General features: G+C 42.1%; 1 protein-coding gene and 1 long non-coding RNA gene across 3 annotated transcripts in view; one reads left to right on the top strand and one right to left on the bottom strand.

The window, feature by feature from the left end:
• Nucleotides 1-21, top strand: part of LOC126999413 (uncharacterized) — a 40,153-nt gene extending 40,132 nt beyond the window's left edge. For both annotated transcript variants that reach the window (XM_050861998.1, XM_050861997.1), the window contains exon 6: nucleotides 1-21. This exon is cut by the window's left edge and continues 848 nt beyond it. The gene's annotated coding sequence lies outside the window, so the exon portion shown is untranslated.
• The window catches only part of LOC126999414 (uncharacterized), a 3,543-nt gene extending 338 nt beyond the window's left edge, over nucleotides 1-3,205 (bottom strand). Inside the window, exons 1-2 of the long non-coding RNA XR_007753324.1 lie at nucleotides 1,781-3,205; nucleotides 1-1,629 (exon numbers count right to left, since the gene is read on the bottom strand). The exon at nucleotides 1-1,629 is cut by the window's left edge and continues 338 nt beyond it. This is a non-coding gene — a long non-coding RNA (uncharacterized LOC126999414). The remainder of the gene's footprint in view (nucleotides 1,630-1,780) is intronic.
• Nucleotides 3,206-15,777: the final 12,572 nt, after the last annotated feature.

The following is a 15,777-nucleotide window of genomic DNA, read 5'->3' as shown; positions in this document are numbered from 1 at the left end:
AGAGGTAAAGAAAGTTATTGGGAAGAAAGAAAACGAAAGGTGTGTAGCAGGTGGAAAGAAGCAAGGTATCTCATTAAGGTGTCTCCGTGACTTACCTGAGCGGAGACATTAATTAACACCTCAAGACTTTACTCCGTGTCAGATACTCAAGGCAATAAGTGAGACTGACTGAGTGAAAGCCAGTGATAGTGAGTGTGTCAAGCCGGGACCCGCGTCTTATAATATTACCAAAGCAATCACCATCACCACCACCATCATCACCATCATCATCATCATCATCACCATCATCACCACGAGTAGCCATGTATGTGTTATCCAGTCACTATCGTTATGTCTTATAGTGAAGTCATTGTGTGCACTGAAGGACTCTACAGTGAGGCATTATTTAGGTGAAGGAGACTCATCATCCAGCAATCAAGAGTTAATTATAGAGAGAGTATATATATGTATGAGAGAGAGAGAGAGAGAGAGAGAGAGAGAGAGAGAGAGAGAGAGAGAGTATGTGAGTGTACTAATGAGAGAGAGAGAGAGAGAGAGAGAGAGAGAGAGAGAGAGAGAGAGAGAGAGAGAGAGAGAGAGAGAATGTGAGTGTACTAATGTGTTCACCTTTTTTTAGTGTGTGTACGTATGAGTTCATCTTTTTTTTTTTTTTTTTTTTTTGTGTGTGTGTGTGTGTGTGTGTGTGTGTGTGTAGTCTCGTAGTTAGTAAAGCGTTGCCGTGATGTTAACTACTCGTGCTAGGAAATGTACATACAGTAAATATAAAAGAATAATTTAAGTTTTGTGAAGGATAAAAGAGAATAAATAAATAATGTTAATGTTAATAGTCGTAATAAAAACAGACAGACAAACTCCCCAATAAAGCAAAATACGACGACAGACATCAACTTTATACTCATTATCATTATTATCATTATTATTATTATTATTATTATTATAGACGTGACTCTCCGTATCGCTTTATTTTCGTATTCCGTGTCGTAGAATTTTTTTGTATCGCATCGTTATTTTCGTATTATTATTATTTATATTTTTTGTTGTTTGTTTTGAGGTGAAGAAAAAAAATAAAATAAGTAGAGAATTTACTGAGGACGATCGTGACCAGAGGAGGAGGAGGAGGAGGAGGAGGAGGAGGAGGAAAGAGGAAGGAGGGACACTATACCCTCCAGCTGTTACCTCCTTCCTTTCCTCCCTGTAAGTCCTCCATTCTCTCTCTCTCTCTCTCTCTCTCTCTCTCTCTCTACCCATAAAACCTGTTCCATAAACTCCCTTCTCTCCTTTCCTCTCCCTCACCCTTTCTGTTATTCTCTTTCCCTCCTCCTGCACTCAAAACTCCCTTACCCCCAAAAGTACTCCCTTACCTCTCTTCCTTCAGCTAGTATTTCCTTCCCTCCCTTCCTCTCCCTTTTTTTTTTCCTTCCTATCCTCTCCCTCCCTTGAAAGCACACCACTCCCTTCCTCTAAAATCTACAACCTTATCTCCCTTATTCATGACAGTTATTCTCCCTCCCTGCCTCTTCCTCTTTTCCTTCCCCTCCCTTCCTCTCCCTTTTCTTCTTTTCCTTCCTATCCTCTCCCTCCCTTCCTCCCCTCCCTTGAAAGCACACCACTCCCTCTAAAATCTACAACCTTATCTCCCTTATTCATGACAGTTATTCTCCCTCCCTCCCTCTTCCTTTTTTCCTCCCCCTCCCTTCCTCTCCCTTTTCCTTCCTATCCTCTCCCTTCCTTCCTCCCCTCCCTTGAAAGCACACCACTCCCTTCCTCTAAAATCTACAACCTTATCTCCCTTATTCATGACAGTTATTCCTCTTTTCCTTCCCCTCCCTTCCTCTCCCTCCCTGGTCACTGTCTCCCTGGCTCTCCCTGGCCGTGCTGTCACCCAAGAACATTCCTGCAGTCTGCTCTGGGCGTTCCTATACGGGGGGGGGAACCTACTCGACCCCTCCCCCCAGCCATGTACAGTATTACTCCACTTGTAGCGCTAAGGAATAAAACTATGATCTATGTGTCTCCTGTGTGTCTCTGTTCCTTGTATGTGTGTGTGTGTCTGCTGTGTGAGAAGGGGATTAGATGACCTCCTGGGACCGTACTAATAAAGACTTGTAGCTTTCCTTCTAAACGGGGCACTAAAAGCTCTTCTATAGTTCCTCTTCTATAGTTCTTTTTCTATAGTTCCTCTTCTATAGTTCCTCTTCTATAGTTCTTCTTCTATAGTTCTTCTTCTATAGTTCCTCTTCTATAGTTCCTCTTCTATAGTTCTTCTTCTATAGTTCCTCTTCTATAGTTCCTCTTCTATAGTTCTTCTTCTATAGTTCCTCTTCTATAGTTCCTCTTCTATAGTTCCTCTTCTATAGTTCCTCTTCTATAGTTCTTCTTCTATAGTTCCTCTTCTATAGTTCCTCTTCTATAGTTCCTCTTCTATAGTTCTTCTTCTATAGTTCCTCTTCTATAGTTCCTCTTCTATAGTTCCTCTTCTATAGTTCCTCTTCTATAGTTCCTCTTCTATAGTTCTTCTTCTATAGTTTTTCTTCTATACTTCTTCTATTCTTGTTAACTATCTTCTAAAATTGTAGCGAATTGTATTACTTTTGCCATGTAGCAGCTTCTAGCCTCAAATAAAGGCTACATGACAAAGATATAAGATTAAAAAAATGTTCTGGTATCAATCAAGTTATTTACGAGCCTATAAACCTGAGTATTGGGAACGATATGAACTGTCCCGTTTTGCTGGACTGGACGAAGTAAAGAAAGTTATTGGGAAGACAGAAAACGAAAGGTGTGCAGCAACTGAAAAGAAGCAAGGTCTCTCATAAAGCAAGAAGCAAGGTCTCTCATAAAACAAGAAGCAGGGTATCTCATAAAACAAGAAGCAAGGTATCTCATAAAACAAGAAGCAAAGTATCTCATAAAACAAGAAGCAAGGTATCTCATAAAACAAGAAGCAAGGTATCTCATAAAACAAGAAGCAAAGTATCTCATAAAACAAGAAGCAAGGTATCTCATAAAACAAGAAGCAAGGTATCTCATAAAGCAAGAAGCAAGGTATCTCATAAAGCAAGAAGCAAAGTATCTCATAAAGCAAGAAGCAAAGTATCTCATAAAACAAGAAGCAAAGTATCTCATAAAGCAAGAAGCAAAGTATCTCATAAAACAAGAAGCAAGGTATCTCATAAAGCAAGAAGCAAAGTATCTCATAAAGCAAGAAGCAAAGTATCTCATAAAGCATCTCCGTGACTTACCTGAGCAAACAAACCATTAGCAACTCAAGAATTTGCTCCGTGTCAGTAACTCAAGGCAATATGTGAGTGACTCTGAGTGAAAGCAAGATATATATTTTTTTAAGGCTGTATATGTAGTAGGTACCCCTCGAAGACTCACATTTTTGGCAGCTTGTAAGGATTCTAGAAGTAAACTCGCGATTTTTTAAAGTTAGAAGGAAACTTAGAAGGATGCTCTACCTTGATGACTAAATTTGTCTCTCTCTCTCTCTCTCTCTCTCTCTCTCTCTCTCTCTCTCTCTCTCTCTCTCTCTCTCTCTCTCAGCTGGATGTATGTCTGTCTGTCTGTCTGTTTCTGTCTGTCTGTCTGTATGTGTGTTTGCCTGTTTGTATCTCTCTCTCTCTCTCTCTCTCTCTCTCTCTCTCTCTCTCTCTCTGATCAGAAGTGTTGGATTGTCAGGAAAAAGAATATGATCGACGTGTATCCTGCTTCCCTTTTGTGATCCTTAAATGTGTCTGAATGGTGTACTAAAGAGGAATTAGATTAGATTGTGGGCTGATGTTCAGATAATACGAGAAACATTTGGAATCCAAGCCTGTTTCTCTCTCCCGTGATCCTCGAAGTTGTTGGAGTCACGTGAAAAGCGATGAAATAAGTGCTTGTGGGTGATGGTCAGATAATACGAGAAACATAAGGAATCCAAGTCTGTTTCTCTCACTTATGATCCTCGAAGGTGTTGGAATGACATGGAAAGCGATGGAGTAAGTGCTTGTGGGTGATGTTCAGATAATACGAGAAACATTAGGAGTCGTATCATAAGACATTTCGCCGCCCAAGAACACATATTTGACAAGGCTTTCGTAGGAGTTGTGGGCATTTCCAGTAGTAGTTTTATGACCCTGGTGGTAGTTTGACCCTTCTTCTGTACCGTGAACCTAAGGAAACACTCATTAGAACCCGACTGACCCCCTCTTTGACCTTTAGAAATAGTTGATGTGAGAAGCGAAAGTGAAGGAATTCGAGCCTGTTTCTCTCTCCTATGATCCTCGAAGGTGTTGAAATGACGTGGAAAGCGATGGAATAAATGCTTGTGGCTGATGCTCAAATAATACAAGAGAACTATAAAGCATTCAAGTCTTTCACACCGACACTTGAAAGACGTGGGTGGAATCGATTACCAAGTGCACTACAAAGGGTTCTTGCGCTCACACCCTCTACATGTCAGTGACCTAAGTGGTGCAGGAAGACTTGGAGAGGATAATGTCACTTCTTTTTTTTTTTTTTTACCCGCATCGCTTAAAGACAGAAAACGGTGAGTGGAAAATTTAGGACTACACAAAGGATTCTCTCTTAGATCACCGGTGTTTTGACAAGATATAGAAATCGAACACAAAGAAATTTAGGTCTACAAACTAAATAACTCTCTTCAACCAACACCGTTTTGACAAGGTGTAGAAAACGAAGAGTACGAGATTCAGAATTACATACATGACTTTCTCTAACCGATACCGTTTTGACAAGATAAAGAAAACGAAATGTGTGAGATTCAGAATTACATATATGACTTTCTCTAACCGATACCGTTTTGACAAGATAAAAAAAAAATGTTGATAGATTTTATATATACATATATTATAACTGATAACGTTTTGACAAGATGAAGAAGGAGATTTAGGACTACATATATGACTTTCTCTAACCGATACCGTTTTGACAAGATAAAGAAAACGAAATGTGTGAGATTTAGAACTATATATATGACTTTCTCTAACCGATACCGTTTTGGCAAGATAAAGAAAACAAAATGTGTGAGATTTAGAACTATATATATGACTTTTTCTAACCGATACCGTTTTGGCAAGATAAAGAAAACGAAATGTGTGAGATTTAGAACTATATATATGAATTTCTCTAACCGATACCGTTTTGGCAAGATAAAGAAAACGAAATGTGTGAGATTTAGGACTACATATATGACTTTCTCTAACCGATACCGTTTTGGCAAGATAAAGAAAACGAAATGTGTGAGATTTAGGACTACATATATGACTTTCTCTAACCGATACCGTTTTGACAAGATAAAGAAAACGAAATGTGTGAGATTTAGAACTAAATATATGAATTTCTCTAACCGATACCGTTTTGGCAAGGTAGAGAAAAAGAGGAGTAGAAGATTCAAGACTCCATAATGCAACTCTCTGACCGGCATCGATTTGACAAGATAAAGAAAACGAAGAATAACATAATGGAAGGTCGATGACACTTTCTTCTCCTGGCACCGCGTTGACAAAATAAATACATAAATAAAACAAAGACTAAAACAGAATAAAAAACAAGATACTCTTTTTCCAGTGCCTTTTAGACAAGATAAACCACACTACATCTTCCTCCTTTTCTTCCTTCTCCCTTTTACCTGCCTCCTTCTCTCCCTTGAAAACAGTGCACATTCAGAACTCCCTTACCCCCAAAAACCTCCTTCCTTATCTCCCTTCCCTCCCTTTTTCTCCCTCCCTGTAATTCCTCTTCCCTCTCAGCTGTATTATCACCCTCTCTCTTCTCCACTCCTCCCCACTCTGTCTCTCCACTCCTCTCCCCCTCTCTCTTCTCCACTCCTCCCCACTCTTCTCTCCACTCCTCTCCACCTCTCTCTTCTCCACTTCTCTCCCCCTCTCTCTTCTCCACTCCTCCCCCCTCTCTCTCTCCACTCCTCTCCCCCTCTCTCTTCCCCACTCCTCTCCCCCCTCTCTTCTCCACTCCTCTTAGACCAAGATACACAACACTACCAGGACAGACGTAAACTTAACCTGTCGCCAAGTTGACCACATCCACTTGACTCCTGAATACCAAGTTGTGAAGGGAGGCTATGAAGGCTGACCATAAATTCTGTCTCCTTCTATAGTCGCCCCGTCAAGAAAAGGCGCTGAAGGGGAGTGTACGCATAAAAAACAGCTATAAATAAAGTGACGCTCGACCCCTACCAATACTTTTCTCCGCCTGCCAAGTGGTGAAAGGCGGTTGTTAGTAGATACTTGACTTGATACTCTCCCTCCAGCTCTCCCTTTCACCTCCGCCCCTCCATCACCCTCTCAATATTTCCTGTGTAAGTACGAACAGAAGAGGTCGCTTACAAACAGGCGGAGAGATGCCTTAAGGAGCTATTACACTGGGCAAATTTTCCGTGGATCTTCAGTCAAACCACGATATCCGCTGGCGTGGTTCTCTCTTGTTTCTTGTTATTGCTGATGATGATGATGGTGAGTAATACCGTCGTCCTTCAAGGAACTCTACCGTAGCTTTGGAAGATTTTGGACACGTCAGAAAACCACGGAAATATGAGAACCACGCCAACGGAAATCGTGGTTTGACTGAAGATCCACGGAAAATTTGCCCAGTGTAATAGCCCCCTTAAGGCATCTCTCCGCCTGTTTGTAAGCGACCTCTCCTGTTCGTACTTACACAGGAAATATTGAGAGGGTGATGGAGCGGCGGAGGTGAAAGGGAGAGCTGGAGGGAGAGAATATGAAGGAAACATCATATAACTCCGTCTTAAAAACTAAACAGAAGTAAATATAAATGAAGAAGAATCAATTGAAAGGCGAAAGATCATAAAAAAATAACGAAACATCACATAACTCTTTCCAACCTCATAAAAACTAAACAGAAGTAAACGTCAATGAAGAAGCTGAACAAAACTCCATTACCGCCCTCAGATACAATTAAAAGATGAAAGAACTAATTAAAACAAAACAAAAATAACAAATGCAATAACATGTAACTTTTCCTAGCCTCTCAAAAACTATCCACCCTAAAAAATACATGAAAACGCCCCCCAAAAAATCACTAGCAGGATTAATGAAAAATTTAAAAGGCGAAATAACATAATAAAATAACGAAATATCACATAACTCTTTCCAACCTCATAAAAACTGAATAGAAGTAAACGTCAATGAAGAAGCTGAACAAGACTCCATTACCGCCCTCAGCAAGAATTGGGAGACTAAAGAACTATTAAAAGACAAACAATAACAGAATCAATAACATAAAACAACTCTTCCTAATCCCTCTCAATTTTAGCCTCGGTTGGTCTGACGAGTGAAAGTTAATCGGAATGACAAGTCTAATTATTTTTTTTTGCTCCTAATCCTCTGAAAAAAAATTAATGAGAGATAAAAGACCGATAATTTATGTATGGAAAAGAGGATTAAGAAAAGAGTAATTTTTTTTTTTATCTTCAACCTCGATATTTAAGACACACACACACACACACACACACACACACACACACACACACACACACACACACACACACACATCCTTCACTTCTCTTTCCTCCTCTCCATTCTTTTCTCCTTCCTCTTATCCATTTCCTTCCCTCCATTACCCCTCCTTTCTCTTCCCTTCTTCCTTCTTTTCCTTCCCTTCTTTAACATTCACTTCGTTTCCCCTTTCCTTCCTTCCTTTCCTTCTCTTTTCGCTTCCTCTTCCTTCCCCCTTTCATTCCTTTCTCTTGTTCGTTCCCTTGCCTTCCCCTTCCTTCCTTTACTTTCCCCTTTCTTCCCTTCCCTTTGACCTCTCTCTCACACACACACACACACACACACACACACACACACACACACACACACACACACACACACCGATAAATCTTAGTTGAGTTTTCTTACGTCCATACAAAGGGAAGGAGGAATGATGGAGAGAAAGGAGAGAGAGGGAGGGAGGGAGAGAGAGAGAGAGGGAGAGGGAGAAGATAGAGATGTGAAGAGAGGAATGGAGAGGGAAGGGGGATGCTGGGAGAGAAGGGGGGAGAGAGGGAGGAGAGGGAGAGAAGAAGGGAAAGGAGTAGCGAGGAGGGAGGGAGGGAGAGGGAGAGATAAAGGGGGTGAGGGAGAGAGAGGGAAGAATAGGGATGGAGGGAGAGAGACAGGGAGGGAAGTTGAATCAGAGAGAGCCGTTTGGCGGAGAAAAAGGAAGATGGAGGGAGGAGGGAGAGGTGATGGAGGGGCGGAGGTGAAAGGGAGAACTGAGGGAGAGAATATGAAGGAGGAGGAGGAGGGAGGTATTTCACGAAGGGGAGGAGGAGGAGGAGGAGGAGGAGGAGGAGGATAAGAAGGAACAAGAGGAAATAGAGTAAAAAAGACGATGGCAAAATACGAAGAGGAGGAAAGATAAGGAAGAAACGGTGAAGAGAAAGGAAGAGAAGAGAATGGAAAGAAGGGAAAGGGAAAAAAAGGGAAGGGAAAGGAAGGGAGGGGACTGGAAGGAAGAGGAAGGGGAAAGGAGCTGCAAGGGAAGGGATGAGAGGGAAACATGGAAATGCAGGCAACAGAAAGTCTACTGGCTCATTACGAGGTTGCCCGCTTGGGTGATTTAATCTGCTCGACAGCCACTTGGGGCTTGAGGAGCAGATGAAAGCACCTCGATATTGAAGAGCAGATGACAGCACCTCGTTATTCAGTTTACTCCCGACGCAGCGAAATGACGGTCGATTCTATACTTGAAGGAGTTGATGGTACTCGCATTTACTACTTCTGAGGGAAGATTGTTCCAGTGGAGAAATGGGAGAAGGGAAGATAAAGAAAGGGAAGGGAGGAAAGAAGAAAGTAAAGGAAGACAGGAAGGGGGAAGCAAGGACACGAAGAAGAGAAAGAAAGAGAGAGGAAGGAAGAGGAGGAAGAGGAAGAGGAGAAATATTACGAAAGGTAGGAGTAAGGGAAGACGAAGGTTGAGGTCAAAGATAGAGGTCACGGCGTCCTCTATGCTCCCTTAAGTATAGGAAGTATGGGAAGAGAAAGGAGGGAAGAGAAGGGAGGAGGAGGGGAAGGAGGGAGAGAAGGAAGGAAGGAAGGGAGAGGTGAGGGAGGAACTAAGGGGTACAAGGATACGGAATAAGGAGGAAGGAAGGAGGAAGAGGAAGGGAAGATATGAGGGGAAGTGAGGTAAGGGAAGGAAGGTAGGAAAGGTTAGAGGAGAGAAAGAAGAAACATGAAGGAAGGGGAAGAAGGGAGGAGACGAAAGGGGAAGAGAAGGTGTGTGAAGAGAGGAGGAGGTTGTTAGATTAGATTGAGAGAAAGAGAAAGGAGGAGAGAGGAGGAGGAGGAGGAGGAGGAGGAGGAGGAGAAAGTAGACAGGAGGAATTACACTTGAATCGGGCAAAATAGAGAGGCCTACCCAGCTCCTCCTCCTCCTCCTCCTCCTCTTCCTCTTCCTCCTCCTCCTCCTCCTTTCTTCACCCATAACGGAAGGAAGGGGAGCAGAAAGGATCGTAACTAATCTTCATAATCTTCCATAAATAGCCTTGGAATTGGATTAAATATTTAGCACTTAAGTCCATAAAGAAAAAAGATTATAGAGTTGAATTTGTAGTGAGGAGAGAAAGTGAGATAAAGGAAGGGAGGAGAAGGGAAGGAAGAAAGGGAAGGGAAATGATGAGGGAGGAGAAATGAAAAGAAGAATAGGGAAGGGAAATGAAGAGAATGGAAAAAAAATAGTGAGTTGAATTTGCAGTGAGGAGAGAAAGAGAGAGTGAGATAAAGGAAGGGAGGAGAAGGGAAAGGAAGAAGGGGGGAAGGAAATGAAGAGGGAGGAGAAATGAAAGGAAGAATAGGGAAGGGAAATGAAGAGAATGGAAAAAAAATAGTGAGTTGAATTTGCAGTGAGGAAAGGAAGAGAAAATGAGATAAAGTTAGGGAGGAGAAGGGAAAGGAAGAAGGGGAAGGGAAATGAAGAGGGAGGAGAAGGGAAAGGGAGAAAGGAGGAGGGATATGGAGAAGGCAAAAAGATTAGTGAGTTCAATCTGAAGTGAGGAAATGAAGACAGAATAAGCTATAGGAAGGGAGGAGAAGGGAAAGGAAAAAGAGGAAGGGAAATGAAGAGAAGGGGAAAGAGGGGAAGTAAAGAAGGAAAGCAAGATAATATAACTGTTCCCCATTTTCTTTGTCTTCCCGTTTTTTCTTATCTCTCCTTCCCATCTAAAGCCTAACGAATCAATTATTTCTACGTCTTTTTCAATGATTTATGTGTGTGTGTGTGTGTGTGTGTGTGTGTGTGTGTGTGTGTGTGTGTGTGTGTGTGTTGCCTCCCTCCGCCACCACCACCACCACTTTTGTCTTTCCCAGTCTCTCTCTCTCTCTCTCTCTCTCTCTCTCTCTCTCTCTCTCTCTCTCTCTCTCTCTCTCTCTCTCTCTCTCTCTCTCTCTCTCTCTTCCAGTCTCCAAACCTCCTCATGCTATGCCTTCCATTATTCTTCCCTCCTCCTCCTCCTCTTCCTCCTCCTCCTCCTCCTCCTCTTCCATAAGGACTCTCTGCTTCTCCTCCTCCTCGACACTTCAAGGACCACTACAGACCCTCGAGAAATAGCAGCAAGCGACTACTAGCAACCACACACACACACACACACACACACACACACACACACACACACACACACACACACACACTTGACTTTCCCCTTCCCAGACATCTTAATTTCAGAGGTTATTTCACAGCATCCAAAACCTATATTTCTACTCTCCTTCAATATTACTAACCTCTAAACTCTCTCTATCTCTCACTCTCCTCACCTCACAACCTTCCCTATTTCTTCCTCTCAACCTCATTGCCTTCTCTCTCTCATCCTCTCTCTGCCCCTCAACATAACAACCCTCTTTCCCTCTCTCCCTCACCTCACAAGTCTTTATTTTTTTCCTTCTTACCTAAACACACAACACCAGGAAAACCTCAACTCTAGGACATTTGAAAGTCTCCCAAACTACCATCGTCACTATCAGCTCTTACCCTCCCCTCCCCACACCGCCTTCACCATAATCCCTTCAAACAGATTCCAATCCTTACTTTACTCCCACTACATGCACACCAAGAAAATCTCAATTCTACTAGTTTTCACAACGTCCTAACTTGCCACCACCATCACCACCTCACTATCACCCTCACAATAACCCTTTCCATTTTCCCCTTCAACCCTTCCCATATCCCCTCACCACATAATCTCAAGAAAATCTCAATTCTTAGACATTTCACAGCATCTTTAAACAATCACCTCCACCCAACCAGCCGCATCTCCCCACCATAACCTTATCTCCTCTCCCCCTTCAACCCTTTCTTCTCCCCCTCAACACATACCCATAAACTCAAGAAAACCTCAATTCTTAGACATTTCACAGCATCTTTAAACCATCACCTCCACCCAACCAACCGCATCTCCCCACCATAACCTTATCTCCTCTCCCCCTTCAACCCTTTCTTCTCCCCCTCAACACATACCCACAACCCCAAGAAAACCTCAATTCTAAAACAATACACATCTTAAACTAACATCACTCACCTAACCTCACCCCTCCTCAACCCCTTCTCCTCTCCCCCTTCACCCCCACACCCCAGGAAACCTCTAACCTAATTGAGGATTTTAGGAGCAGTGAGTAGCGGGCTTTTTTTCACATTTGTTTCCTTTTTTTATGCCCTTGAACTGACTCCTCTGCTATAAAAAAAAAAGAAAAACTCCCCCATGGTCACCCCTCTTCCCTCCCCCCTTCTCCCCTCCACAACCCTTTCAAGCAGACTCAAGCAAGAAAAGGGAGATTATCACCCTCAACAAGCGAACACAGGGAGCCTTTCACTGCCCGTACAAAAGGCTGCTGGGTGCTTGCATGGCTTTGTTGGCTAAATGTCGTCACCCCTATTACGTGTCACCAGTTCGATACCCCTTCCGCCCCCATCTCTAAGTCTCATCTCTTCCCAAGGGCTTTTTTTTCTTCTGCAGTAATGATGTTAATTAGTTAGTCAATCAGTCAGTCAGTCAGTCAGTCAGTCAGTCAGTAAGTTAGCCATCCAATTTGTCAGCCAGTTAGTCAGTCATCCATTCAGTCTGTCAGCCAATTATTTACATACCCAGTCAGTCAGTCAGTCAGTTAGTCAGTCAATCAACTATCCTTCTAACCAGTCAACTAAATACACTACCATCTATCAAGCCAGCTATTTACTCAGTCACCCAGTCAGTCAGAAAGTCACCAAGATAGCCAGTCAGCCACCCAGCCAGCCAGTCATTCCATCAGTCAGTCAGTCAGTCAATCAGTTAGTCACTCAATCCATCAGTCAGTCACTCAATCAATCAGTTAGTCACTCAATCAATCAGTCAGTCACTCAATCAATCAGTCAGTCACTCAATCAATCAGTTAGTCACTCAATCAATCAGTCAGTCAGTCAGTCAATCAGTTAGTCAGTCACTCAGCAAACCAGTTACTAAGTCACTCCGGCAATCAGTCAGCTTAGCCAGCCAGTCACCCAGTCAATCGCCCAGCCAGTCAGTCAGTCACCCAGTCAGCCAGTCAGTCAGCCAGTCGGCCATCCATTCTCCTGCCCACATCGCCCACTTGTCTAAATCAGGTGCAGTCTTCTGGGATTCCTTAACTCCATAGTGAGCCAACAACACCACAGCATACGGGTGTCTTGAGTTAGTGTGTGTGTGTGTGTGTGTGTGTGTGTGTGTGTGTGTGTGTGTGTGTGTGTGTGTGTGTGTGTGTGTGTGTGTGTTGTGGTTGGCATGAAATGTTATATTCGATCACTATATACACTCTCTCTCTCTCTCTCTCTCTCTCTCTCTCTCTCTCTCTCTCTCTCTCTCTCTCTCTCTCTCTCTCTCTCTCTCTCTCTCTCTCTCAAAGAAGAAGAATTCGAAGTATCCACAACATAGCTATTTCGAGAGAGAGAGAGAGAGAGAGAGAGCTCTCTGTTTTCCTTCATGGTTTTCCAGAGATAAACTATTGACACGAGATGCACCCAACAGATAGACACACACACACACGCATACACACACACACACACACACACACACACACACACACACAGAAAAAAAAAGACCAAAACGCCCCCTCTCTTCCCCCTTTCCCTCCCATCTTTTCTTCCTCCCCTCCTCCTCCTCTCTCTTCCCTTCCTCCCACATCCTCTTCCTCTCCTCCTCCTCTCCCTCTCTTCCTTTCCCCTCTTTTCTTCCTCCCACTCCCTTCTCCCCCTCCTCCTCCTCCCCTTACCCTCTTCTATTCCTCCCACTCTCTCTCCCACTGCCTCCTCCTCCCCTCTTTTTTTTTCCTCCCCCCCCTCCTCCCCACCTGAGCGCGCCCATGGACACGCACTGAAGGCTCGATAACAACCTGGAATATCATGAAAGGTGACATTTACAGACATGCTGGTCATAGGAATACCTGAGAGAGAGAGAGAGAGAGAGTTATTTCATACATCATTCCTACACCATCATGAAGTTTCCTCTCTCTCTCTCTCGCTCTCTCTCTCTCTCAACCTTTTCCTCCTATATCCTCTCCTTTTGTCCTCCTAAATAAAAGAAGAGTTATTTTTTACATAATTTCTTCCCCATTCGCTGTCAATGTCTCTCTCTCTCTTCCCCTTTCTTATTCTCCTGCTTTACCTGTGTTTTTTTTCTATTATATTCCTCTCCTTTTCTCCTAAGTAAAAGAGGTGGTGACTATATAACATGAACAAGTAAAGAAGGTAGGATTGTTTTGTCTTATACGTAAACAAAACAACAAGCAGTGTGTAAACAGAAAACAAACAGGGATAAAAAGCTCTCCATTCCACGCGCGGCAAGAGTTCGATACAAAAACAAAACATGATGAAAATACCGCCCAACCCAACACAGCAATACTTATCACTCTCTCTCCCTCTCAATTTCCCCTCTTCCATTTTCTTATCCTCCTGCTTTACCTGTGTGTGTTTTTTTTTTTTTTCTATTATATTCCTCTCCTTTTCTCCTAAGTAAAAGAGGTGGTGGAAAAATATCATGAGGAAGTAAAAAAGTAAATAAAATTCGTACGTAAGCAAAATAACAGTGTGTAAACAAAACAAAAAATACTAATAAAAAGCTCTCCATTCCACGCGCGGCAAGTTCAAAACAAAAACAAAAAAATGATGAAAATGCCGCCTAACCTAACACAGCAATACTCAGGTCAACACATTCTCGAGTCCAGCACAAAACAGCAAGTATGAATGTAAATGACTGTGTGATTAAGAGAATTAAGGTTCCGAGTCTAGAATTCTTTCAAGCACTTTCCGTAACCTAACACAGCAATACTCAGATCAACACATTCTCGAGTCCAGCATAAAACAGCAAGTATGAATGTAAATAAGTCTGTGTGATTAAGAGAATTTAGGTTCCGAGTCTAGAATTTTTTCAAGCACTTCCCGTAACCTAACACAGCAATACTCTGGTCAACACATTCTCGAGTCCAGCACAAAACAGTATGTATAAATGTAAATAAGTCTGTGTGATTAAGAGAATTTAGGTTCCGAGTCTATAATTCTTTCAAGCACTTCCCGTAACCTAACACAGCAATACTCAGGTCAACACATTCTCGAGTCCAGCACAAAACAGTATGTATAAATGTAAATAAGTCTGTGTGATTAAGAGAATTAAGGGTCCGAGTCTAGAATTCTTTCAAGCACTTCCCGTAACCTAACACAGCAATACTCAGGTCAACACATTCTCGAGTCCAGCACAAAACAGTATGTATAAATGTAAATAAGTCTGTGTGATTAAGAGAATTCAGGTTCCGAGTCTAGAATTCTTTCAAGCACTTTCCGTAACCTAACACAGCAATACTCTGGTCAACACATTCTCGAGTCCAGCACAAAACCGTAAATAAGTATAAATGTAAATAAGTCTGTGTGATTAAGAGAATTTAGGTTCCGAGTCTATAATTCTTTCAAGCACTTTCCGTAACCTAACACAGCAATACTCAGGTCAACACATTCTCGAGTCCAGCACAAAACCGTAAATAAGTATAAATGTAAATAAGTCTGTGTGATTAAGAGAATTTAGGTTCCGAGTCTATAATTCTTTCAAGCACTTCCCGTAACCTAACACAGCAATACTCAGGTCAACACATTCTCGAGTCCAGCACAAAACAGTATGTATAAATGTAAATAAGTCTGTGTGATTAAGAGAATTTAGGTTCCGAGTCTAGAATTCTTTAAAGCACTTAACCCCCACCCAACTCCCTCTCCCGAACTCAAAGGTCAAAATTCACGCGAAGTAACAGCCAAAAAATAAATGAGCAAAAAAGTAAAGTTAAAGCACAGATCGTATGCGGTAAAATTAGCACGAAATAACTAGGCCTAACATTTTTTTTACAGTAAACAGTTCAAGGGCAAAAAAAGGATATAATAATGAAAAAAAGCCCCGGGAAAGTTAGTTATGTGATGTGTGTGTGTGTGAAGAGAATTAAGGTTCACAGTCTAAAATTCTTTCAAGCACTCCCCCCCCCCTCCCTCCCTCTCCCGAACTCAAAGGTCAAAATTCACCCGAAGTAACAGCCAAAAAATAAATGAACAAAAAAGTAAAGTTAAAACACAGATCGTATGCGGTAAAATTAACACGAAATAACTAACTTTTTTTTTTATAGTAAAGGAAACAGTTTAAGGGCAAAAAAAAAGGAAACAATAATGAAAAAAAGCCCCGAGAAAGTTAAAAAAAAGGCACCGATCAAATAAAAAAAAGAGCATAGAGTAACATAATAAATAAATAAATAAATAGAAAGCAAAATTATATGC

Source organism: Eriocheir sinensis, chromosome 16 (assembly GCF_024679095.1).
Source record: "Eriocheir sinensis breed Jianghai 21 chromosome 16, ASM2467909v1, whole genome shotgun sequence".
NCBI classification, from domain to species: domain Eukaryota; kingdom Metazoa; phylum Arthropoda; class Malacostraca; order Decapoda; family Varunidae; genus Eriocheir; species Eriocheir sinensis.
This window is presented reverse-complemented; position numbering and strand designations above follow the sequence as displayed.